Genomic DNA, 27055 nt, shown 5'->3' with positions numbered 1-27055 from the left:
AGGAGGTATGATGCTAATCGCTTCATTCTACAGTGTTCTCCTTAAAGGCTTAGGAGTGTGGATGGAGCTATGACATCTTCAACTGGGGTGTGTGTGTGTGTGTGTGTGTGTGTGTGTGTGTGTGTGTGTGTATTTGAAGATGTTCAATGGAAAACAATGAGTGTATACATATGCATTTCATTGAACATTAAACATGTTATTAAGTATTAAAAAGATTAATATTAAATATGAACGTTAAACAAATGAAAGCATAATAAAACATTCTAATGAAATTATCATATTTGGAAGTATTCCCATACTTATGCATATCATAGTATTTCAGAAGCCCTCACAATTTTCATAAATGTATGATAATAGTCGATGCTTATTGAATACACCAAAGAGGTTAGACCTCGAACCCTTTCTATGTAGGACATTTCAATCAACTGTTTTGACTAATTTAAAAGTTTTGTAGTTGCCATTGATTTTGGAAATTGACCACATTGACGAGTTTTCTTTATATGAGTGTTGCTATAAAAATATTGATAAGCGCCTTTACTTCTTTTCTTAATTCATTGCCTCTGTTTTTCTTTAGTTTCAGTTCTTTATTGGTTGCTGTTATTTTATTTTGCTTTCTTGTCTCACCTCTCTTTGTATTGCTATTCTAGTAGTATTTACAATGGCACTCCTTTTTGAAATATTTCACTAACCAGGTTCCCTAGGGCATACTTATTTCTTCTAGTTTCCTCTTTTTTCATACATCGTCTTGCTTGTGCTCAGTCAGATCAATATGCTTAGCCAATTCTTTCAATACTCTTCATTGTCATGGAACTCAGGTTTCATTTTAGAGTTTTTCACTTACACCTCTATTTGCTTTCCTCTCACACAGACAGAGATAATACAATTCCTTCAAAGCTTGCATGTTGAAGGAGTGTATACTGAAAGAGGGGTTTCCTTGGAAACACTAAATATGGAAAGCCTTTATATCTTCCTGCTCGTCAGCTAGTGGATTGACAGCTGTTTCTCTGTAGAAATGGTCAGTTCATTGCAGAAAACTATGCACATTGTTAATAGTAAAATGCACAGAAAATTTAAGTTGCTTCACTGGATGCAGTAATGAGGAAGATGAAACTTAATGGACTTCATAGGTAGAATAAAACATTTGTTTTAAAAACCTTAAAAATCTTACATTGGAATATAAACTCTATCTTGGTTTCTTCATAAAGGGTTTGCATTCATTTAGATGGATTTGATGAAGTAAAATTATTTCCCATTTATCTTTGTCTCCTACCATAATTATTAATTGAATATAAAATAATGTGATTTTTGCTGATGCTTTTTCATACTGGGTTCTTATTGGAATAAAGTACAATCATAATTCATGCTTATACAAAGATAGATTATGCTTCTTGCATATTTATGAATTTGTTGATAGGTTTAAAATCAACATGAAATTATTTTATTCTTTCTTTACTCATTTCATAGAAAAGATACATATGATGCAAATGGCTTTAGCAAACTAGATGGACTCCCTTGTGTTTGTAATAGTATTTGCATAGGATTCTTCAAGTTAACTCTTTATTTTATTATAGCTTTTTTCCTTTTTCTATCTTTCGTATAAGCTATTGGCTAGATTGTATATTTAGCTAATTTAGTAAATGAGAGAGAGTGTCTATACACTGAATACACTGATACAATGAATATGTCACTTTAGAAAACACTTTGTTTTATTAATTTTTTATTTAACCTTTATTAAATTTATTGAGGTGACATTGGTTAGTAAAATTACATAGGTTTCCAGTGTACATTTCTATAATACATCATCTATATGTTGCATTGTGTGTTCACCACCCAGAGTCTGTTCACCTTCCATCACCATATATTTGATCCCTTTTACCCTCATCTACTAACCCCCTCCCCTCTTACCCTCTGGCAACCACTAAACTGTTGTCTGTGTCTGTGACTTTTTGTTTGTTTATCTTGTTCCTTTGTTGCTTTCAGTTTTATATTCCACATATGGGTGAAATCATATGGACTCAACCTTTTCTGTCTGACTTATTTTGCTTAGCAGGATAATCTGAAAGTCCATCCATCTTTTTGTAAATGACAGTATTTCATCTATTCTTATAGCTGAGTAATATTCCATTATATATATGTACTACATCTTCTTTATCCAATCTTCTGTTGAAGGACACTTTTGTTGTTTCCATGTCTTAGCCACTGTGAATAGTGCTGCAGTGAACATAGCGGTACATACATCTCTACAGATAAATGTTTTCAGATTTTTGGGGGAGATATCCAGGAGAGGGATTGCGGGGTCGTATGGCAATTCTATTCTTAATTTTTTGAGGAACCTCCATACTGCAGAAAATTTTAAAATATCAAGTGAGATAGCATCTATACAATACAAAGCAGTCAATAAATATATGTATAATTTTAATCAACACCTAATAATGTCAAACTATTTAAAGAAGAAAGAACCTTCACCCAAAACTCCTAATAATCTAATCTATACATTCATGTTTCATTTGTCTGAAGTGGGAGATAGACCGAAAATCCAGTCCAGACTTAAGGACTGGAACAAATAACAATGCGGGCGTGGCTCTTAGAATTTAAAAAAATAAAAGGTATTTTGTGGCTTTTGGTCTGTGTGCACCCCTTCATTTTGGTAGCTCTTTATTCTACTGGCTCCCATTAAGAACAATGGCTTTAAGCTTAAATTATATAGACCTTATAATGGCATGTCTACTGAGAATTGTAATTTGCCTCTCCCATTTATTCCTATACAAAATCATAGAAATATACTTTCAGTACAGAGAATTTCCCCCCTAAATTTGGAGGAGAATATTTTCCGTAATATTTTCCCGCCAGTTCAGCACACTGAGGAGCGCTGTTCTCTGTCAAACCAATTCAGCACTAATTGCCATGTGTCTTGGGTTCAGAGCTCTCAATTTCCTCTTTAACCAGCTATGTGAATGTCTCTTCATCCTCTTGTCCTGGGTGATTTATGAACCCATCGTCTAGCCTGCACTTGCTCTCCTAACGCTCATTTCTAACATCTCTGCAGCTTGGTGGTGGAACCCATTGGGTAGGATCCCATCAGTGCTGAGCAGCTTCCAGGCAGAAGTAGAGTGGTGTCGTGCCGGGTCTGAACTGCGTAAGGCAGCAGGGGAATGGGGCCATCTGGCTCACAGGCGCAGCATAATGCTGCATTCTAGCACCAGGACATACAGAGGTTCTTTTGGCTGTCACATCTACAGTCCAGGCAGCACCCAGTTCACACTAGACATTTCTATGACTCTGCTACTCCTTCCGCATCATCCCTTGAAGTTTGCAGTACCAGGCACCGCACAAAGTACCAATAGGACCATAATCATTCCAGGACCTTGTAGCCTTTCTAAACCCTGGGACCTGGTTTTATGTCCAGAATGAACTACGTATACCATGCCTCTATATGCTGGAGCTGGTCGCCTGAATCCTTTCTTTTTTTGGATCCTTTATTCGGGTGTTTCTTCTTCTATACTGGGAGAGACTCCCTTCTGAAACTAGTACTTTACTTGTGGTTTAGTAGAGTAGTGAACAAGTTTGGAATGGGGCCTCGCAGCTGTGACAGAGGGCAAGGTGGGGGCTTCTCAAATCATCCTGTCCCCATATCCCCTGGATTGGTATCCTTGATTATAGCATTGTTAATCATACTACCTACTCCATGTAAGTTCTGAGTTACCTGTTAGGTCCAACTGGAGTGAGACATGACTTGGAAGTAGAGCCCAGGTGAACGTGGGAGGGAGATTGTCTCTGCTGCAATTGCCACCCAGAACTGTGCATGAAGAAAAGCCAGAAAATGCAAAGGATAGTAATCGTGTGGCCAGAAGGCTTGGCTTTCTGGGTTCTCAGGTCCATGGATATTTCTATGAATCCCACCACAGCTGAGAATTCTATGAGAAAGAACCAGCTCATATCCATAGTCAACCCTGCATCCACACCCTGGTCCCAAGCCTTTATGAAAAGGTTGCCTTTGTCAGGGTGTTCCACACCTATACTCTCCTGAATTTCCTTCATCATGCCTATGACTTAGCATTGGGATGATGGGTAATGGTTTAAGGGGGGTATTTGGCAGACGTGGCAAATCTTCTGCTTTAATATGTCACTCCTTAAACAACACGTGTCTTCCCAGAATTTCTCTCTCAGATTCCATACCCTGATCCTAGTGGTAGTAGGATATCCAGGTAGCTTGGTGGTCTCATCCTTATATTGGTCCTTTTTTGTTTTGTACTCATCAATCCTGTTGACTCTTCCAAGAGCAGGGCCATATTATCATCCAAATTATCAAGCTCATCTTTGAGAAATGGTAACAACAATATACAGGAATGTGTTTATGATACTTTCAGTTTGGTTTAGTCTTGTACCTGCAAACAAGTAATGAAGAAGATACATATAAAGCTTACTTGAAGAGTTTAAATTCTCATTATCTCCCTTTGCTTTTTTTGAAGTCTGCACATCCAGAGTCTGGTGGCCTCTGAAGCTTGTGCAGAGTGCAGCATCTGCCAAGTCAGTTGAATTTGTTCCCTTTTATATTTCGGGTCAATGACAGTACGTACCACTTCTTTCCACCTATTACCATCTAAGAAAATTCAGGTATATCGTATCATGCTCTATTCCTTACTACGTTATCAGGCCTACACAAGATTTGGTGCAGCAAACCTGGCTATGGCCTATGACACATGACCACTTTGGACAAGTCTCTGGCAACTCGGAACAATGGAACTGCTTTGAAACAAATTAGGGCTACCTCTGCAGCTGGGTTGATCAGCTTTACATGAGGCACCACCATCCCTGGGCTCTGCTGGAGAAGAATGGATTCTTGATAAAATCAGGGAAGGATGAATGCTGGAATGCAGCAATGAAGTGAGCGCTACTGGAGGATGAGGGGTGCTGCTGCTTGTTTCCAGGCTCAAGATTTTCACCCAGGGTCTGGATAAGATGTTCAAGTGCTGTTCCAAATGCCACCCATACTTCTGGTGCTTTCTTCTCCAGAATAGGTAGAAAAAGAGTGTTCACTCTTATTAGGGTTAGTATTTTAGGGGTTACTAATTCCATTAGGGTGACAGAGAAGGGAAGCATCTCTTTTAATTTTATATACACTTTTATTCAGAAGTTTGGGTCAGGATGGGTTCTGTGGTCAGCATCATCTAAGTTTTGCTGGCTTGGTTATATTTGTAAAACATCCAGTACATTAGTAATGCCATAAAGCTTATATTTGCTACGTTACATGCATGTATTCATTATGTATCATTATTTTCAACCATATGCAACAGATGTTTTCTTTCAATGAAATAACTGAATTATTTTAAAGCATAAATAACTTATGCTTTAAAGAATACAATTAAAGTGCGATATAGATATGCACGTATACACATGTAACTGTATATACGCAGACAGCGTACCAGGAGTTAACAAGAATTGGGAAGGTGCAGAAATCTTAAAGCCATTTGTGACAACTTGAAATATGATACATTTATTTTCTTATAGTCTTCTATTAATGGAACTCTACATTTATGAAAAACTGTATGTGTTATTTAATCATATATTTTTGTTTTATGAAAAATGGCCTTTGGAAGGTGGAAATGACTAGAAAGAAAGGAGCATTGCTTAATAAAAGAGGGGATAGAAAATACAGGCCTTCTTATAGCTGAGATGATGAAAAGCATAGGTGAGAAGTATTTTCATACAGTTTGTGCCTTTTTGTTCCTGGCCATCTGCCTCCTTTTCACCTATATGTGTTTCTGATTTTTTATAGTATATTTTTTCCAGTTTTAAAACTTTGGTTGCTGGGTAAAAAGATTCACAGTACTGTAGTAGAACATTAAAATGGATTATTATAATCCTTTTTAAAAATATATGTATCTATGTGAAAGCAAATGGAAATAAAAGGACTTGACATTTGTAGAAACCAAATACCTGAAATGACTGACAAGTTCTATTATTTGCAAACTTGAACTAAGATGAAACCCATTTTTTTTTTTTTTGCCCAACAATTCTTTTTTTTGCACTTAAAATTTCTTGCATTCTGGTTTTATCAACTGGATTAATATATATAAAAGTGTTCATCTCTGAATTGGTACTCTTCCTGGGGTTTTGTAGTGAAGTCTGATTTTCTCTCAGTTAGGTATAGTCATACTTTGTGAGTCAATTCAGAGAAGCAAACACCGAAGCGTTGAAGACTAAGCATAAAGCAGAATGGATTTATTGTTGTAATCAACAAAAACTCATTCGGGTTTCTTTGACATTTAACAACATATAATACTTTCCTAAATTAAATTATACAGAGGGTGCCAAAAAAATGTCTACACATTTTAAGAAAGGAAAAAACTCTATTAATTGTAATACCTAATATATACCGATAACAAAAGATGAATATAAATCATGCGTATATGTTTTTTTGGCAACCCCGGTATATGAAATATGTGTGAAATGTATGTAACAAATACAGAACAGAGCTGCCTAGAGAGCCTACAAAGTATAACACTTTGTATAACACATTTACATTTATATAACACTGCAGTGTTTTTGTCAGCTGTTGTATGACCTGAGCCTATTTCCATTTTGTTGGAAAATGTTTTGATAATTTTGAATAACAAATAACCCTAAAAAACATGTTCCTGCAAAGTAATGCTAGCAGTACATGCAAAGTAATTAAACATAAAATGTATATAGTTGAAGAATATGACTTGATTACCATTAGTTTTAAACAACTGAATCAATTTAGAATTAATTCTATTTTCCTATTATCTAGGTCATTTACATCTAAAAATAATACTGTGTTAAAATTTTTGCATGATTCAATGTACAGCTCCTGATCCATTTTTTCCTGCTTATCTGTCTCTGTTTTCTGTGTCTCACTGGTCTCATGTTTTTCAACTTCCATGTCCTGGTTTTTCTCCTCACTTACTGGCATTCTTTAGTCTCTTCTGTCCTGTGAGCTTCCTGAGTATTGTTCTAGCTGCTCTCAACTCTACATTCTGTATATCCAACAGGCATAAAACGTGTTCTGTGAGCTGGACTTAGGGAAATAGAAAAGCCAGCAATGGGTTCAGTTGGCGGTGTATGGCCAGCCCAGGCATGTCAAGCTCAACTGGTCCAATCTGTGGCAGAAGAAGCAAAGAATGGGCAAGGAGATAAAACTTGGGCCAGATTTAGTGACAGTTGTTCAGGGCACCACCCAGACGAGAAGCTGAAATATCACAGAAATGACACAGAGCTGTTTAAGCCAAGTTTCCATACAGCATTCATTACATAACTGGAAAAATGTAAATTGGCCTCACTCTTGCCAAAATAGACAGTACCCTTAAGTAAAAAGTTAAAGAATAATATGAAAGTGTTCTCACAGTACTGACATATAGGCTAAATGTTTGTGCAACCTACTTGCCACTGAAGTTCTCTGAAGTCAGAAGCTGTAGTCTACTTAAACTCAGAGCTTCAATAATGCCTAGTCTATTGTAGTTTAATTGGAATGAGTGATTTTCTTAAAATTCAATTTAATCTAAATTTAGCTCCTCTAATATGCTTCTCAGGAAGCAGTCTGGTTCCTACTTTTGCAAAAGAAAACCGAACAGAGCACAAGGACTACAGAAAAGTAGGGCATGCTTTGTAGAATTTTTTCATAACGCAGATTCTACTTAGCCAGGGGATAAGACCGAGGAAGTGAATTTGTTTTTATATATTGTTTTTGTCAATTCAAAAATCAGTCTTCTTCCACCCTCTAAAAACAGGAGACAGGTATTTAAGGAATATAATTTTGAAGTGGTACTAATAATACGATATTTGCTTTCCAAGGTACCTGCATATATTTATGAAACTGAGTGAAAAAAGGCAGTGTAGGGGAGGAAGGGATGGGTGTTGGCATCCCTGAGACCCAGACATTCTGTGCCATAAGCAGGGAATGAACAAGTGCAATAAGAAGGGAAATGATTTTTCCTGTTTTCTTGTGTCCTATAACTTCCAGATGTTGGAAGTAATGGGTGATGAGGAGGCAAGAGGCGGATGTCGTGATTTGAATAAGAAAAGAAAAATGTTTTTAGAGGAGATCTGCAGGACTTATATCTGTGTTCAACTGGCAAGCAAATAAAGGAGAAGAGGAGACCAAAAATTGTATAATATATTTTAGTATGATAGTACATAAAAACAAGCATATTATAAATTCACCACCTTTTAAACAATTTACCTGTGATGGTAAATTCAGAGACTGTTGAAATAAAGGAAGCTATATTGGATTCGTGGGAGAAGATGAAACATTAACAGGGGAATGAAAAAAATGTTCTGAATTGAGATTGGTTATGAAAATAAAGATCTGGGCAAATCTAGGTAAAGTCCATAGTTTTGAGATATGGTGTTGTAATGAATTTTAGTTCTACTTTTCAGAATGACAGATTTTTTTTTCCATATTTGTCAGTCAAATGCTATTTAATGAGTACTTACGAGGTGCCAGATACTGTTTTAAGCAGTGAATAATTCAGAGTCCCCGCATGCAGGAGATTACATTGCCTGGATTTTCTGGTGTTCAGGGTGATATATAAAGTAAAATAGGACATACAAAAGGAGGGAAGAGCTTTGCTAGCACAGTGAAGGAAGGTACTTCTGAGAAGTTTGAGTTGGCAACAGTTCTGGAGGATTGCATCCATCCCTGAAGAAACAGCAAGATCAAAGGCCCTGCAGATCGGAATGACCTTTGATTGTTAAAGGGACAGAATTAAGGAGAGCATGGTTAGCGCATAGTGTATGTAAAGGGAGATTAGATCAGAGAGATAGGCAAGGGCCAGATCATACAGGATCTCAGAAGCCATTCTGCTTGCAATGGGATGCCATTGGTGAGTTTTTAGAAAGGGAGGAAGTAGTGACATAAGACCAGAAAAACACTGTGGAGGAAGGATCATGGGGATTAAGAATGGGAAGCAGGAAATTCTGCTAGGGGGTTAAAGTGGTATTCCAGGTAAGAGATGGTTTGGACTAGGTTGTAACATTGTAAAAAAAGGTGGGAAAAGCACAACTGGGGATGTATGTTTGAAGCAGAGACAGAAAGAATTACTGATGGATTACTCGAATGTGAGAAAAAAGTAAAAAGATCATTCAAGGATCGAGCCAAGTTTTCAGTTTTGAGATATCATGAGAATGGTGTGCCATTTATTGAGACAGGGAAGGTTGGAGGTTAAGTGCATTTTCTAGAGTAAAATTTATGCTTTATTTTGGCTTTAGTAGGTTGCAGTGGTGATAACAAATTAAGTAGTTTATGAATTTGAAGCAAAGGTGAATTGACCAGTCTAGAGGTATAACTTGGAGGATTGTCTGCACAAATGTTTCTTTTAAAGCCATATGATGAAAGGAACAGTTAACTAAAGAGAAATGGCACCAAGGGAAAGGTCAAGGAGAGTCCTCAGGGGCAATCCAACATTTAAAAGTCTGACGGAGTAGGAGGAAGAGGCAACAAAGACAACCGAGGAGATGTGAGCAGTGCAGTAGTAGGAAAATCTGATATGTGATTACCTAGCAGTACATGAAGATTTTCAATAAAGAGAAAAACATCAAACATGGTTGAGAAGTAGAAGGTAAAGTTGGAGAATTAACCATTAGTTAACTGCCTCTCTTTCTAAAGTGACAATCTTCCCAACTTGGGCCACTCAACTGCCATCTTTTGGTGGAGACCTGACTCAGTGTTAGGGAACCAAGCCTATCTCTAGGTCAGTAATTCATATTTTCAGGATGTTATTTAACCTTATTAACCTAGTTTTTGGTTGTTTGCTTGCTCTTCAAAGACTATGATGACTATACCTGGGGTGCCAAAAAATATATATACAAGTGGACACTTTGGTCCATGTTGCTCAAGCAGTAGTTCTCCATAATCAGAAGTGTCTGGATGCTGATGGTAAAGTAACCACTTTGAGCACCTCTTGTAATTGCAGAAGTCACATGTGCCTTGTATTCATATTTTGTTATCGGTATATATTGAGTATTACAATTTTAATACAGATTTTTCCTTTCTTAAAATGTGTATACTTTTTTTTTTGGCACCCGCTGTATATTCTTGTTTGCTCAGAGAAATCTCAGGTAATGCTTTTTAGTACTCCATTTGATGACCAAAAGAGTGTGATAAGTTATGTGGTCACCCTATCATCAATCCTGTGAGTCTGAATCAACAGGTACAGAGATTCAGTTGTAGGGTGAATAGATTCTGCTTAAGTAAAGTGCAGAACAGTGTTTGCTGCTTTTGACTTGCAAAGCAGCTGAGTCCTGTGACGGGTACAGAGATTATATAAAGTTCAAGGTGTCAGTTGATAGTGAAAGGTTTGGTCCAGTAGTGAGATGGGCTGTTCCAATCTGCACTCCATTGTGTATGTCACTGAGGGTTAAGAAAGGAAATCATCTTATATTCATATTGCGTGTCCGTAGAGGCTCAAGATATACCTCATTAAGTGTTCTCAGTGTGGCTCTGGACTGGTTTCAGTGCTCCCCAACATTTTTCATGCCATTGCACATGTTGAACATGATAATAAATATGTTTGCTATTCACTGAAGTCAATGTACCAGGCTGTGACTTGCCTAGAGGACATGAGTACTCAGTACCTGAGTAACCCACTCAGATGCAGTATTGTGAGTACTCAGTACCTGAGTAACCCACTCAGATGCAGTATTGTGTCAGAGCATGCTACAGGGAAAGCCGCATGAAGGAGACATGCTGCTTTAGGAGGCAGGGGAGAGAATCCCAAACAGTTTCACAAGGGAAATAGCTACTCTGATATGGGACTGAGAATGTCTGCTCACGAGAGAGTGCACATGATGTTTCCAAATGGAGCCTCACTTAATTCAGTATCAATCTCCACTTAATACTGGAAGGGAATGTGCTGCTTAGAAAAGAAAGACATTTCAAATTAGAATTAGTGAGTGTCATCTAACATCATCATAAATTTTTTATAGATTGAGAAAAGACAGTCATGTTTCCAATGCTACTTTCTAAGAAAATAAATAATGTGTGTTGGTGGATTCCTACCCCTTCTAAGATAAACAGACTCGCATAATCAAAATCTTATGGGTTCGGTCTTCTACTTTAGTTTATATTCATAACTCTTGAATTTTTAAAATGAAACAAAACTGTTGTAAACTGCTTCCAACTGCATGCCTACCTACTTTTGTGCTCACTGGGTTCTATGAATTATTACCTATGATAATGATTCTGTGGGCTGGGAATTGGCTTATTTTCTAAATTTGGAGGCTATGGGTCCAGAGCTGCAAAAATCTTGTGTCTTCCTAATGCTTTGAATTCTTGAAAGTAAAGCTCAAGAGAAACTTATTATTGAATAATTTAACAACTTAATTCCTAAAAACTACACTGATTCCAGTGAAAGAACCAAAGCTTTAGCAGCTCAAAGAACCCTAACTGTAACAGTTGAAACTGAACAGAATTAGATGGTTGAGAGGGTGGGTAATAATTGAATGTTAATTAAGTTACAAAAGAAAGATATTTTGAGTTTGGATTTTGGACTTTAAATTTGGGCTTTAACTTGCCAAAAGATTTCATTTTTAGATTCAATGTCTCATATAAAAGTTTATAATGGAGGGGATTTTATATTCAAATTTATAGCATCACTTATAATGCTGATATTTTATTGTTGGAATCTCTTGATATTGTCGTTTGATTTCTAGGCCCTACAGGACAGTGTGATTGAATATAATTCAGGATGGGAAACATCATCAATAGTGAAATTTTAAGCCATGTGTGGGTATGTTACAGAGGATTTCTGGTTAAACTTGGCTCTAACATAATTCCTTCAGTGAGATAATAACAGCCTCCTGCAATTCCTGTCTGCCTATATGAGTCTTCACACTGCCTATAGTTGGACCACTGCCAGCTGACTGTTCTGTTGCTATTTGAAGAGACACTCTGATTTTGGGTTCAGCATGAAATCATTGCTAATGGTCTTTTCACCCAAATACATGAAACTCCTGGCGTTAAACTTTCCTTCGTGTGATTACCTCAAAGTACTTAGCCTGGTATTAACCTGACTTAATTACATGTTGCAGCTTTGTTATTTCAGTCCTGGACTAAATTATTCCTTTGTTTCCTTGATGTGTCCCGTTGTCATCCAAGACCTCGCCTTGACACTGATCACACAGTTGTGCTGTCATGACTTGAGCCTTTCAATGTGACCCAAGCCATAGCTTAATGTTGTGTGTTTATATCCAATCTGGATTTCTTGAAGAAGGCAGTTTGACCTGGTTTATGAAAATATTTGTTTAGGAGCACTTGGAATAAAAAGTTGAAAACAAAAAGTAAATCTATTATTTCAGTAAAGCAACATTTTGTCTTCCCCAGTGGTAGGTAGTGAGAAAATAAGAAAAATTATGGAATTTCATATTTTTGAGATCAACTCATCTCGTCGTTTTGCAGAGGAAATAAGGAAATACCAGAACTATCAAATATTTCTGCCCTCCTATTTCTTCTATTCCTCTTTCTGCAGAGCTGCGTGCACACTCAGATCCATTTGGCTCTAGAGCCTGGGAGCCAGTCCTCTGTGATTCACTGCCTCTCCCTAGAATTATGCTTTATTCCACATGACCCACCTCCTCCGTTCATACTTTTTATTAATTTATCACCAAGGGTGAGAAGCTGGTTTCTTTGAACCAAATGAGAATGATGAATACTATCCAGACAGCAAATGCAGGGTGTCATGAAACACAACTCAGAACTGAATTGTGGAGCCAGACAAGCTCTAGTTAGTTAAAATATTATGTTTTGTTTTTTTCACCTTGCGTCCCATACTGGTTAGATGCATACTGCTTAGACTTCAGAGTCAGCAGTATCTGATCTTGGTTTCTGTCCCAGACCCATCATTCACTGTGTGACCTGTGGAAAGCTACAAATTCTTAGAGCTTCAGTCTCTTCATATGTAAAACGAGGAGCTATGTCTGCTTTCCTTTGGGTTTTTGTGAGGATTCAATGAAATGATGCCAGTCACTGGTAAGAGCTCATAAAATAGGAAGCATAAGAATGACACTGCTCTATGTTCTGAGAAAACTCTTGGCATAAAATCCATTGTTGAAGAATTTCCTTCCCTTTCTTCATCCCGAGGCATTTTTGTTTGTAAGGAAAACTGTCTGATGGAGAATTTGTCTCCTTAGGGGGCGCAGTTTAAGCTGGTGCCAGTGCTTACTAAGATTAATTACCTGCTGGGCTTTGTCAAGGGATTTACATTATAAAAAATGGAAGCAAAGAAGTCTTCCCTCTGGGCCAGACTGAAACTAAAGGTATGTGACTTATTTGAGACAGCAGATGCTCAGTTTATGCACTGAAATCTCCCTTCCTTCCTTCCTTCCTTCCTTCCTTCCTTCCTTCCTTCCTTCCTTCCTTCCTTCCTTCCTTTTGTTGTGAGATATGCTATATATACAGAAATGCCAATTTGATAATCTATTTTACTTTTTATTGACTATATCCACCAGAGTTATCTTAGGAGGACAACTAAACTATTATGAAAATAATAGGTGTATTACAGCAATAGACTTTACACAAATATGAAGTAGCTGGAAAAGTGAAGTTCTGGAAGGGAAGGTTCAGGGATCAGAGAGAGAGCGTGTGTCACTAACCAAGTGTCTTCTGAAACAGTATGAATGGCAAGTCAAAACTTATAAGAAAAACCAAAAATCCAAACACTTCCAACCTCCAAAGTGGGACAGTGAAGAAGGAGCTTGAGGAGAGGTCTATCTATGAATTAGGAGAGAACAAGAAATTGGTGGTGGACCAGGGCCAACTCTGATCAGCAAGGTCAGCAAGTGGGAAAACAAGCTGAACATGAAATGGAGGAAAGTGAAGGCAAGCTGGGACCCATCGGGCACGTCTACATATTTTCATCTGTTTACCTGACTATAATGATCTGATAGTGATGGCAGCTTTGCTTCCTCCTTACAAATCTCACAGAGACCCTTCCTTTAGCCAACTCTTATATAGAACTATGCAGAGAAGGGGAGTGTGGAAAACGTAGGTCCCAGTTGAACTACATTGACAAAACACAAACTAGTACCTTGATATGCGGGTTATTTCCAGTTGTGGTAAGCAGAATGATGGTCCCTCAAAGATGTCCCAGAACATGTAAATATGATATCTTACATAGAAAAATGCATTTGGGACTTTGTAGATGTGATTAAGGTTAAGGACCTTGAGATGGGAAGATTATTCTATTATTCTGGATTATCTAGATGGGCCCAACATAATCTCATTACGCCTTCAAAATGCAGAGCCTTTTCAGGTTAAGGTCAGAGATTGAGTGTGACTATGGAAGAATTACAAAAGATGTACAATGTTACTGGTTTTGAAAATGGGGGAAGGAGGCCATGAGTCAAAGAAAACAGGTGGCTTCCGGAAGCTGGAAAAAGCAAGGAAACAGTTCTTTCTAGAGATGTTGGAAAGGAATACAGCTCTGCTGACACCTTGAATTTAGCCTAGGGGTGCCTTTGTCAGACAGGAATATAAGAAATTAAATTTGTCTTGTTTTAAGACACTAAGTTTGTGGAAATTTGTTACAGCAGCAGTAGAAAACTAAGATATCAGTGTCTACTACTATGGCATTCACTATTCTCGTGCTTGTTCATATATGCAAGGTTATAATAGAGTGTATTTTCTAGGGTATATTCCTAGAAATGGAATTGCTGGGTCCTAAGTTATATTATATTCAAATTTCATTTCAAAGTGATACTAACACTTTATAAAAACGACAATTGCCAAAACTTGTTAGTGTTCTTTTTTAATTTATTTATTTTTCATATCGTGTTTACATTATATTATTGACCAATTAGGAGATATTTGCCATTTTTGTATTATTAAATCTTCTAACTCATTCACATAATATTTCTCTCTCTCCTCTTTTTCAGGTATTCAACATTTAGTAAACAATTAAAATGTTATAATTTTCCCTACAGAGGTCATATATAATTTTTATTCTTGGCATTTTATATTTATTCATTTTTAATGATTTTAAAAAATTATAGCATACCTGCTATTTATTTCTGGAAAATAAATACTAGAGATCATTTTATATTGATTTGGAATCCACCAATCTTTCAAAACTCTTATTTATTCATGTAGTTTGTTTTTAAATATTTTCTTCACACACAATTATTCTGTGAATAATGATAGGTGTTTTTTTTGTTTGTTTGTTGTTTTTTTTCCTGTTCCAATCTGCATACATCTTATTTCTTTTTCTTTCCTTACTAAACTACCTAGGACCATCAGGGCAGTATTGACTGGAAGCAATAAGAGGAGGCATCTGTGTTTTGAGCGTGACCTCAAAAGAATGATCTCAATAATTTGCCATTAAGTATGAGGTTGATTGTAGATTTGTTTGTTTGGTTTCATATATATGCTTTAGCAGGTTAAGGAATTTTTCATTTCTTTTTAGTTTGCTAAGAGGATTTATTTCTTAAATTGACTTTATTTTTTAGAGTAGATTTAGGTTCCCAGAAAAAGTAAATGGAAAGCACAGAGTTCTCATAACCCCCTCCCTTCACATGCAAAGCCTCCCTGTCTTTGTCTGCTTGGGCTGCTGTGATAAAATACCATAGACTGGGTGGCTTAAACAACAGACATTTATTTTTCACAACTTTGGAGGGTGGGAAGCCCAAGATCAACGTGCTGGTAGATTTGGTTCCTGGAGAGAGCCTACTTCCTGTCTGCAGATGTCCATCTTCACTATCCTTACAGGATCAGGGGCAGGGAGCGGGGGAGAGGAGAGAGAGCCTGCTCACTGGATTCTAATCATAAGGGCTCTAATCTCATCATGTGGACTTCACCCTTATACCCTCATCTAAGCCTAATCACTTCCTAAAGACCCCATCTCCAAATACCACCACGTTGCGGGTTAGGGCTTCCACATATAAATTGAGGAAACAATTTAGTCCATAGCACTCCCACAACTGAGTATTAAATCTGTTAATAATCACTGAACAATTGTTTAACAACAATGAACAATTGTTTGTTCATTGTTGAATTGGTTATTCATTGTTGAATTGTTTGTTCAATAATGAAATTTGTTAATAATCAATGAACAATTGTTTAAAAACAATGAACAATTGTTTAACAACAGTTAATGAATCAATTATTAATAACTGATACATCATTATCAAGGAGGTTCTTTTAAAATGAGTATTGAATTTTATCTATCTTTTTTTTTTCTGCAACTGTTGACATGATGGTATAAATCTTCCTTTATCTGATGATGTGGCAAATAAAATTAGTTGACTTTCAAATATTAAATTTGTCTTGCATTTCTGTGATGAATCAAATGGATTCTGCTGTATTATCCCTTTTCAATTTTGTAGTATAAATATGCTATGTTTTATTTGAAATTACTTGAGATTTGTTTGGGGGCCTAGTATATGATCAAAGTTTGTATATATACAAAGTTTATATATAATGTAACATATATACACATGTCAGCAATTGGTATACAACGAAAAAATACACATTAAAAATATTTCTATCCCCCTTTCTTTCTCTCTATTTGGGAGATGTACTGTGTTTTGCCATGTATAATCCGCACCCAAGTTTTTGGCCCAAACTTTCAAGGAAAAAGAATCTTTCACTTTAATTTTTTAATTCAAATGTTTATTTGTTTACATTTAGGTACATGTTTTTTGTATTATAAAGGAATTTTAGCATTCATTTGTTAACATGGTACAAGAAATTTTATGTACTAGTAACAAATTTACCATATTTATGCATCATAGAAGGCCAAGAACACTTTGTGGTTTGGTTGCAAGTTCGTTGTAAGTTCAACAAAACTAATTATCTTATTCCAGGGTACTATTTTGCATACAGATATTGTTATTAATTTCTTGACATACACTTTTAATTCATAAGCATAAATAAAAGAATTAGGGGTGATGTCATAAAAATGGTGGCGTGAGGTGAGCCTCTTGAAATCTCCCCTGGAATTTACAACAAATTGAACAACTATAACTCCTGAAGGACTCCCTGTGCAGCAGACAGGCAAGACTAAGAGGCACACTACAGAATAACCTAAAGGTGGGCAAATTGTGCGAGCAGAGGAGGAGTGAAGGGAGAAGTGCGAACACGGGGCCACGTGGGCTCAGGACGCAGACCTAGCTCAGTGCTCCGAACTTGCAGCATCCTGAAACTACTGCAGCTGTGGGAGAGGAAAGAACTTGGACTGCTAAGGTTCCGCTTATGACCCAAAGGGCTGAGGGGACAGCATATAACACAGCTAAACCCAACACTCACGGCAGAGACCTCGAAGAAAAGACTGAAGGAAGAAGGCTGAAAACTCAGGTGGTTTTAGCCTTCACTGCCGCAGAGAATGGAAGCCTTAGGCACTGAGACTAGCTGCCCCCACCCTACCCTCCCAGAATTCACCCTGCCCCCACCTGCTCAGTGATAGAAGTGGAATAGTAGCAGTGTCAGATCAAAAGAACAGAATATTTGCTGTTCTGAGAACTGTGGTCTGCAGACACAGATTCATAGCCCAACTAGTTCCAGCAAAGGAGAGGGAGCTGTGGAAGCAGGACTGGCTGTGGTGATGGTCCCCGCCATTGCTCTGGGCCACCTCTCACAACCAGCCCCGCCCCTGTCCCCAACTATCTGGGTGGATCACTGCAGGAGTAAACAGAACTGCTGAAACACACGGGCTCTGAATCTGGCACAGGAAGAGCTTTGGAACTTCAAAAGCTCTCTGCATCACCACATGGACATGGTGTCCTATGATACAGGCAAACTCTTAACAGAGGAGAAGCCCGCCTTCCAGTGATCCCCCCATTGAGTGAGAAGCTGGAATAGTACAGAGAAAACATAACTCTACAGTGTGAGAGAGAAAAAAAGGCTGCAGTCGGAGAGAAAATAAAACATTCTACCAACAAGTACTGGAAAACAAAAGAAAGACCTCTTCCTAGCAATCTGTTGCAGAACCAACTCCTGTAGATGTCTAGCAAGAGAAATAATAAATCATTAATTGCCATGAATAACCAAGGCAACAAGATACCTCAGAAAGAAAGTGAAAAGTCTCCAGAAAAGGAACTTAAAGATGAGGAAATATGTGACTTAAATGACACAGAAAATTCAAGATTGCAGTTCTGAAAAAGCTCAACAAAATGCAAGAAAACACAGAAAGGCAGTTTAATGAACTCAGAAACACAATCAAAGAACAGCATGAGCATTTTACCAAAGAGATTGAAATTTTATAAAAGAACCAAATAAAATTTCTGGAGATTAAGAAATCAATAGAAGAAATTAAGAATGAAATGGCCAGCTTAGGTAGTAGAGTTGACCAGATGGAGGAAAGAATCAGTGACATCAAAGATAGAAACTTGGAAATGATACGGATGGAAGAAGAAAGAGACTTGAGACTTAAAATAAATGAAAGAACTCTGCAAGGAATTCCTGACTCAATCAGAAAGAGCAATATAAGAATAATGGGCATACCAGAAGGAGAACAAAGAGAGAAGGGAACAGAGAATATATTCAAACAAATTGTCGATGAGAACTTCCCAAACTTGTGGACAGAACTGGAACCTTGAATCCAAGAAGCAAATAGAACACCTAATTACCTCAATCCCAACAGGCCTTCTCCAAGGCACATTGTATCGAAGCTGTCTAAAATCAACGACAAAGAAAGAATCCTCAAGGCAGCCAGGGAAAAGAAGATGGTAACCTACAAAGGAAAGCCTGTTAGATTATCATCAGATTTTTCAGCAGAAACTGTACAAGCCAGGAGGAAGTGGAACCAAATATTCAAACTATTGAAAGAGAGAAATTATGAGCCAAGAATAATATACCCAGCAAAGATATCCTTTAGATATGAAGGAGGAATAAAGAGCTTTCCAGACATACAGAAGCTGAGGGAATTTTCTCATACATGACCTGCATGACAAGAAATGCTAAAGGAGGCTATTAAACCAACATCAACAAGGACAATTTGTGGCAAACAAAACATAAAAAGGGGGAGACTAAAGTCCTGAACTGGAATATGGGAATGGAGAAAGTAAGCATGCTGAAGAAAATGGATGGAATACTCTAACTATCAAACTTTCTTTTACATAAACTTAATGGTAACCACTTAATAAAAAAAACCAGAACTGAAATATATTCTGTAATAAAAGAAGAAACAGAGGGAAAAATCATAGAATACCACCACACAGAAATAATAGAAAACAACAAAAAGGCAAAGAAACAATGGAGACACAGACTTACCAGAAAACTAAAGATAGAATGATAGGAAATCCTCACATATCAATACTCATCCTAATGTAAATGGACTGAACTCAATAAAAAGGCACAGAGTAGCAGAAAGGCACAGAGTAGCAGATTGGATCAAAAAACTAAACCCAACCATATGCTGCCTCCAAGAGACACATCTCAGCTACAAGGACAAGCATAGACTCAAAGTGAAAGTGTGTAAATTGACACTCCAAACAAATGGTATCCATAGAAATTCAGGTGTAGCCATACTGATATCGGATGAAACAGACTTCAGGGTGAAAAAGGTAACAAGAGACAAAGATGGACATTACATAATGGTAAAGGGGACTACACAACAAGAAGACATAACAGTCATCAATATTTATGCCACCAATCAGAGAGCACCAAAATATACCAAGCAACTACTAACAGAACTAAAGGGAGAAATTGACCAAAAGACAATTATACTAGGGGACCTAAATATATCATTGACAACTATGGATAGATCATCCAAACAGAAAGTCAATATTGAAATAGCAGCCCTAAATGACACATTAGATGAAATGGACATAATTGACATTAATAGAGCACTTCATCCTAAAACATCAGACTACACATTTTTTTCTAGTGTACACGGAACATTCTCAAGGATAGACCACATATTGGGACATAAAAGTAGCCTCAACAAATTTTAGAAGATTGAAATCATACCGAGAATATTCTCTGATCACAAGGCTTTGCAATTGGATATCATCTGCAAAAAGAAAGCAGGAAAAACCACAAATATGTGGGGATTAAACAACATACTTTTAAAAAACGACTGGGTCAATGAAGAAGTAAGAGGAGATATCAAAAGATGCATAGAAACAAATGAGAATGAAAATACATCCTACCAAAATTTTGGGGATGCAGCAAAAGCAGTTTTAAGAGGGAAATTTATATCGTTAGAGGCCTATCTCAAGAAACAAGAAAAATCCCAAATAAATAACCTCACCTTACACCGTAAAGAACTAGAAAAAGAAAAACAAGTGAAACCCAAGGACAGCAGAAGAAAGGAAATAATAAAATACAGAAAAGAACTAAATGAAGTAGAAAACAAAAAGACACTAGAAAAAATTAATGTGATAAAGAGCTGGTTCTTTGAAAAGATTAACAAAATTAACAAACCCTTGGCTAGACTCACTAAGATGAAAAGAGAAAAAAACACTAATAAACAAAATCAGAAATGAAAAAGGGGAAGTTATCACGGATGCCACAGAAATACAAAGGATCATCCAAGAATACTATGAAGGACTATATGCCACCAAATTCAGTAAACTAGAAGAAATGGACAACTTCTTAGACACTTGTAGCCTTCCTAGGCTGAATCATGAAAAACTGGAAAATCTAAACAGACTGATCACCAGTAATGAAATTGAATTAGTCATCTGAAACCCTCCCAAAAGCAAAAATCCGGGACCCGATGGCTTCACTAATGAATTCTACCAAACCTCCAAAGAGGGTCTAATACCAATCCTGCTCAAACTCTTCCAAAAAATTGAAGAAGAGGCAGTACTCCCTAACTCATTTAATGAGGCCAACATTACACTGATACCAAAACCTGGTAAGGATAACACACACAAAAAGAAAACTACAGACCAATATCTGTGATGAATACAGATGCAAAAATCCTAAACAAAATTCTAGCAAATCGAATGCAGCAATACATTAAAAAGATTATTCATCATGACAAAGTGGGGTACATCCCAGGGGCACACAGATGGTTCAACATATGCAAATCCATCAATGTGATAGATCACATAAACAAAATAAAGGACAAAAATCATATGATTATATCAATTGATGCAGAAGAAGCATTTGACAAGATGCAACATCCATTTATGATTAAAACACTTAACAAAATAGGTATAGAAGGAAAATAACTTAACATAATAAAGGCCATATATGACAAACCCTCAGCTAATCTTATAATTAATGGTGAAAAACTAAAGCCCTTTGCTCTACATTCAGGAACACAACAGGGCTCTCCCCTATCACCTCTGCTTTTCAACAGAGTATTGGAAGTCCTTGCCAGAGCAGTCAGGCAAGAGAAAGAAATAGAAGGCATCCAAATTGGGAATGAAGAAGTTAAATTGTCACTCTTTGCAGATGACATGATGCTATATGTAGAAAACCCTAAGACTCCACCAAAAAGCCATTAGAGACAATAAACAAATACAGTAAATTTGCCGTCTACAAAATCAACATACAAAAGTCCATTGCATTCCTATATACTAGCAATGAAATCTCAAAAAAACAAAAAAAACAATTCCTTTTGCAATTGCAGCAAAAAGAATGAAATACCCAGGAATAAACTTAACCAAGGAGGTGAAAGAGCTATATACTGAAAACTGCAAAACATTTTTAAAAGAAATTGAAGAAGACACAAAGAAATGGAAAGACATTCCGTGCTCATGGATTGGAAGAATCAAAATAGTTAAAATGGCCATATTACGTAAAACAATATATAGATATAATGCAATCCCCGTGAAAATTCCAATGGCATTTTTAAAGAAATAGAACAAAAAATCATCAGATTTGTTTGGAACCGCAAAAGACCCCAAATAGCCAAAGCAATGTTAAGAAAAAAGAACAATGCTGGAGGTATCACACTCCCTGACTTTAGTTTGTATTACAGGGCAACAATCATCAAAACCACATGGTATTGGCAGAAAAACAGACACACAGACCAATGGAATAGAACTGAGAACCCAGAAATGAAACCACATAAACATGGACAGATAATTTCTGACAAAGAAGCAAAAAACATACAATGGAGAAAAGACAGCCTCTTCAGTAAATGGTGCTGGGAGAATTGGATAGCCACGTGCAAAAGAATGAAACTTGACTGCTATCTGTCACCATGTACCAAAATTAATTCAAAATGGATCAAAGACTTAAGCATAAGACCTGACACAATAAACTGCATAGAAGGAAACATAGGTACTAAACTTATGGACCTTGGGTTCAAAGAGCATTTTATGAATTTGACTCCAAAGGCAAGGGAAGTAAAGGCTAAAATAAATGAATGGGACTATATCAAACTTAAAAGCTTCTGCACAGCAAAAGAAACCATCGACAAAATAAAGAGGCAACCAACTGAATGGGAGAAGATTTTTGCAAACAGTGCCTCCGATAATGGGCCAATATCCAAACTATACAAGGAACTCATAGAACTCAATAACAAAAAAACAAACAACCCAATTGAAAAATGGGCAGAGGACCTGAAGAGACATTTCTCCAAAGAGGACATAGAAATGGCAAACAGACATGTGAAAAAATTCTCAACATCGCCAATCATCAGAGAAATTCAAATAAAAACCACAATGGGATATCACCTCACACCAGTCAGAATGGCGATCATCAACAAGACAAATAGTAACAAATATTGGAGAAGCTGTGGAGAAAAAGGAACCCTCATACACTGTCGGTGGGTATGCAGATTGGTGCAGCCACTATGGAAGGGAATGTGCAGGCTCCTCAAAAGTTACGAATAGAATTACCATATGACCTAGCAATCCCTCTCCTGGGTATCTACCCCAAAATTCTGAAAACATTTATTCATAAAGACACATGTGCTCCAATGTTCATTGCAACTTTATTTATGGTTTGCAAGACATGGAAACAACTAAAATGTCCTTCGATAGATGAATGGACAAAGAAGTTGTGGTATATATACACAATGGAATACTATTCAGCGGTAAGAAAAGATGAAATAGGACCATTTGTGACAACATGGATGGATCTTGAGAGTATGATGCTAAGCGAAATAAGTCAGACAGAAAAAGCAGCGAACCATATGATTTCACTGATATGTGGTATATAAACCAAAAATAACAAAAGAACAAGACAAACAAATGAGAAACAAATACTCATAGACACAGACAATAGTTTAGTGGTTGTCAGAGGTTAAGGGGGGAGGGGAATGGTAGATGAAGGTGAAGGGTATCAAATATATGGTGATGGAAGGAGAACTGACTCCCCGTGGTGAATACACACTGTGATTTATAGATGATGTAATATAGAATTGTACACCTGAATCTATGTAACTTTATTAACAATTGTCACCCCAATAAAATTTAATTTAAAAAAGGAATTAAAATACATATGTAGACACAGAGTTAGTACTACCCATGTATAATGCGTGTCCTTATTTTTCCCTCAAAAATTTGGGCATAAACGTGTGTGTTATACCCAGCAAAATATGGTAAATCCAGGGTTGATTCCTATGAATTTTAGTGTAGCATTTGTGGTTAATAGTACATGATTAAGTCCCCTTCAATAAACTTTAAGAGCAGTATTAGGGTGGTGTCATTTCTAGGGAACCAGATTCCCATTTAGGCGTTCCTATGTTTTATAATTCTGAAAATACTTATTGATGGTCATCTTGAATATACACATTAAACCTTTATGATATTAGATCATATTAGTCTATGAAAGAGCAGAGTCAAAGAAACGATGAGATCCATACATGCATGAGGTATCTAGTAACCATCTAACTATATCCAATTCCTTTAGAAAAAATGAGGCATCTAAGAGGGTTTTTATATGATTGTCACGTTTACTTGGAGTACCACCTGCAGTTAAGAAATTGCATCGCTTCTAAAGCATACAAAAATTATGAAGCACCCCAAAAGTATATATGTACAGTCTATATACACGTGTATTCTATTTCCATTGACTGGAAGGTCCAAGTAAGGGCTATGGTTTCAGCAACTTGTACAAATCTGGCTTCTGGCAGAGGGTTCTATTTGAACAGGACTGATTGATTCAATTTATGTCCAATTTAATAAACTTCTTGTTTGATTCCTAAAAAGGAGGTGAATCTAACAGAAAAAAATGATGGACATTTTCATTCAAGAGTAAGGTTTGAGTAGTCTGGAGACTCATGAGATAGAGGAGACATTTCAAAATGAAATCAACAGAGTCCCCTGTTAACTTCGCTGCTGCTGCCGTTGCACATGAAGTATGAGGGACAGCCTTCGCTCTGGGGTCAGTGAGAGACTATGATAATTAATAGGTTTCTGATATCCACTGTGTGTGGAGTTAGCACCCCAAATTTGATCTGGTCTTCCAGGTACAAATATACAGAGGGTGCCAAAAAAAAAAAATGTATGCACATTTTAAGAAAGGAAAAAACTATTAAAATTGTAATGCTCAATATATACCAATAACAAAAGATGAATACAATTTACATTTGACTTTTGCAATTACAAGAGGTGCTCAAAGTGGTTACCATCAGCGTCCAGATACTACTAAATACGGTGAACTACTGCTTGAGCAACGTTGACCAAAGTGTCCACCTGTACACATTTTTTTTGGTGCCCCAGTATATGGAAAAATATTTATAGTAAATTGGGAGTTTAAACATGGGAGCTTTTAATGGAGTTCTTTAAATTATAAAAGACAAGTTAGTGTCTATACAAAGAAAAAGCTTAGGTGTGTCTGCATTTATCACATCAGACAAGTTAAGAATCCAACATCTATTGTATGCTATGGGACCAAGAAATCCTTTAATTAGCCAGGTAAAATCATGACTAGCTTTTAGTCTTCAAGGAGAAGAGACTTTCCATTTTGTCTGATGCAGTGTTTCCCCGAAAATAAGACCTAGCTGGACAATCAGCTTTAATACGTCTTTTCGAGCAAAAATTAATATAAGACCCGGTCTTATATTATATTGTATTATATAAGACTGGGTCTTATATCATAGTAAAATAAGACCTGGTCTTATATTAATTTTTGCTCCAAAAGACGCATTAGAGCTGATTGTCCAGCTAGGTCTTATTTTTGGGGAAACAGTGTTAGGCCCTTCAATGCTCTTAGGTCTGACAAAATTGGAATTCATAGATAGATACTTTGTGTTTCTTTTCTTGTAATGCTATTCTCAAGTGAAGAGAATTAATTCTGTAAGACTCAGAGAGTGTAATAGATCATCAACATGTGGTATATGAGTAGATTCCTGGGAATAGAATGTCTCCAAGTTTATGATTAAGTATTTGCACAGAGTAAGCGGACTTCTGTAAATGCTGGGGGCTAACTATTCAAGCGTATTGTAGATTTTCCCAAGTGAATGCAAATAGATACCATAAGTCTGGGTATAAGTGTATGTTAAAGAATGCTGAGCATAGATCAGACACCATAAAGTATATAGTTATGTGTGTGATCAAGGCTACCATGATCTTAGATTTGGGGAACACAGAGACGCAAAGACTTTTTATATTATTAAAACTTGTACAAAGCAGTAGCTGCACCTTTTTGTCTTTTTGATGGACAGACCAGAGATATTATCAGGGCTAAGATAAGGACTTGTGAGTTGTTTGAGGACGTGCACTGATAAAATGGGCCATAGTGCTTCGGTAGTCTCTCTGTTAGTGGATATTGGGCTCATTTCATGAAGGACTCAGCCAACTTGGTTGAGGCCATTATAGGTTCAGCCTCAATTATGCATCCCACATTTGAACTGTTTCTAGTCTGGAATATAAGAGCTTGCGGTATCAACAGAGGAGGTTTCAGGCAATAAAATTTGTGCTTTCATCAAACTACAGACTGAGGATTTTTGTCCAGAAAGTAGCTAGAGCTTATAAGTTATCTCCATGCTGCATGGCATGAAGTTTGCTGTCATCTCATGAGCAATCACAAAAGTCACAATACAATGGAAGAGTTAATTAATTAGGAACATAGGCAAAAGTGGCGATCTGACCCCAAATTAATAGGGGGCATCCCACTTCTAAAGTAGGTTTTGTCTCAGCAGGTTCATTGGAGAGAAGTCTTTAAGCAGAAAAGCATGTTGACTATAGCTTGATGTCTCAGACAGATAGTTGAGACAGGATGTAGTTGAGACGATGGCAGAAGTTTGAGGGGTATTTGAGATTCTTAACCCAGAAATCTTTTTGTTATTCCAAGGAAGTAATAATAAAAAAAGGTCATTGGGTCAACTAGATGTGAAATATAGTGTTTTTGGCAACTTCATGGAAATGTTTCCTTTTCATGGTAAGGGCAATTTGGGGAAGAACAGAGTTGCTCCATCCTTGCAGGATGTTATTCTGTTAGACAAATTTGTTTTTGCTTTTTTTTTTTTTAATTCTATCTCTTGAGTTAAGGCAAGTCTAACATTCTTCCAGAGTCCCCTTTTTCTTATTAATGTGTTTTTGTCTGCATTAGATATGGAGGTGTCCTTGCTGTTTAATCTGAAGAGGTAATATTAATTTGGTCTGCAAGTTTTCTATTTGTGTAGCCACATATTTTCAAAGGTTTTCCCAGCCCTTGTAATTCAGACAGGAGGCAAATAGAACATCTTATATTTTCTCACTAAATGTGCTACCTCAGTTTTGAAACCATCAACAACGAATATGCATAGGGTAGATATAATGTTCTCTCTGATTGATACTGGTAGTCTCTAAAGGTGGTAATTTCATAATCTCTAAAATCTGGGATAAATTTGATATTTTCCCTGTTTACAGGACTGAATTTTTGACTAAACAATTGTGATAAGAAAAGACATTAGAAAGAGCAGCTAGGAGATCTTGTACTGTTTTATGTATTTTTTGTTATCCACTTAGGTTCAAATTTTGACCTTATATATGTTTGATATAATTTTGTAATTAATCTATTCTACTTTTTTTTTTTTTTTTTTGGTAAAACCAGCGTTTTGTATTTCTGGGTCCCATGAGGACGTATATTAATTACCATGTTTCCCTGAAATTAAGACCTAGCCGGACAATCAGCTCTAATGCATCTTTTGGAGCAAAAATTAATGTAAGACCCGATCTTATTTTACTATAAGACTGGGTCTAATATAATATAATATAA

The sequence above is a fragment of the Rhinolophus sinicus genome, chromosome 3 (genome assembly GCF_057876585.1).
Source record: "Rhinolophus sinicus isolate RSI-liver-muscle chromosome 3, RSI-T2T, whole genome shotgun sequence".
In the NCBI taxonomy this organism is placed as follows: domain Eukaryota; kingdom Metazoa; phylum Chordata; class Mammalia; order Chiroptera; family Rhinolophidae; genus Rhinolophus; species Rhinolophus sinicus.
Note: the sequence above shows the minus strand (reverse complement) of the source record.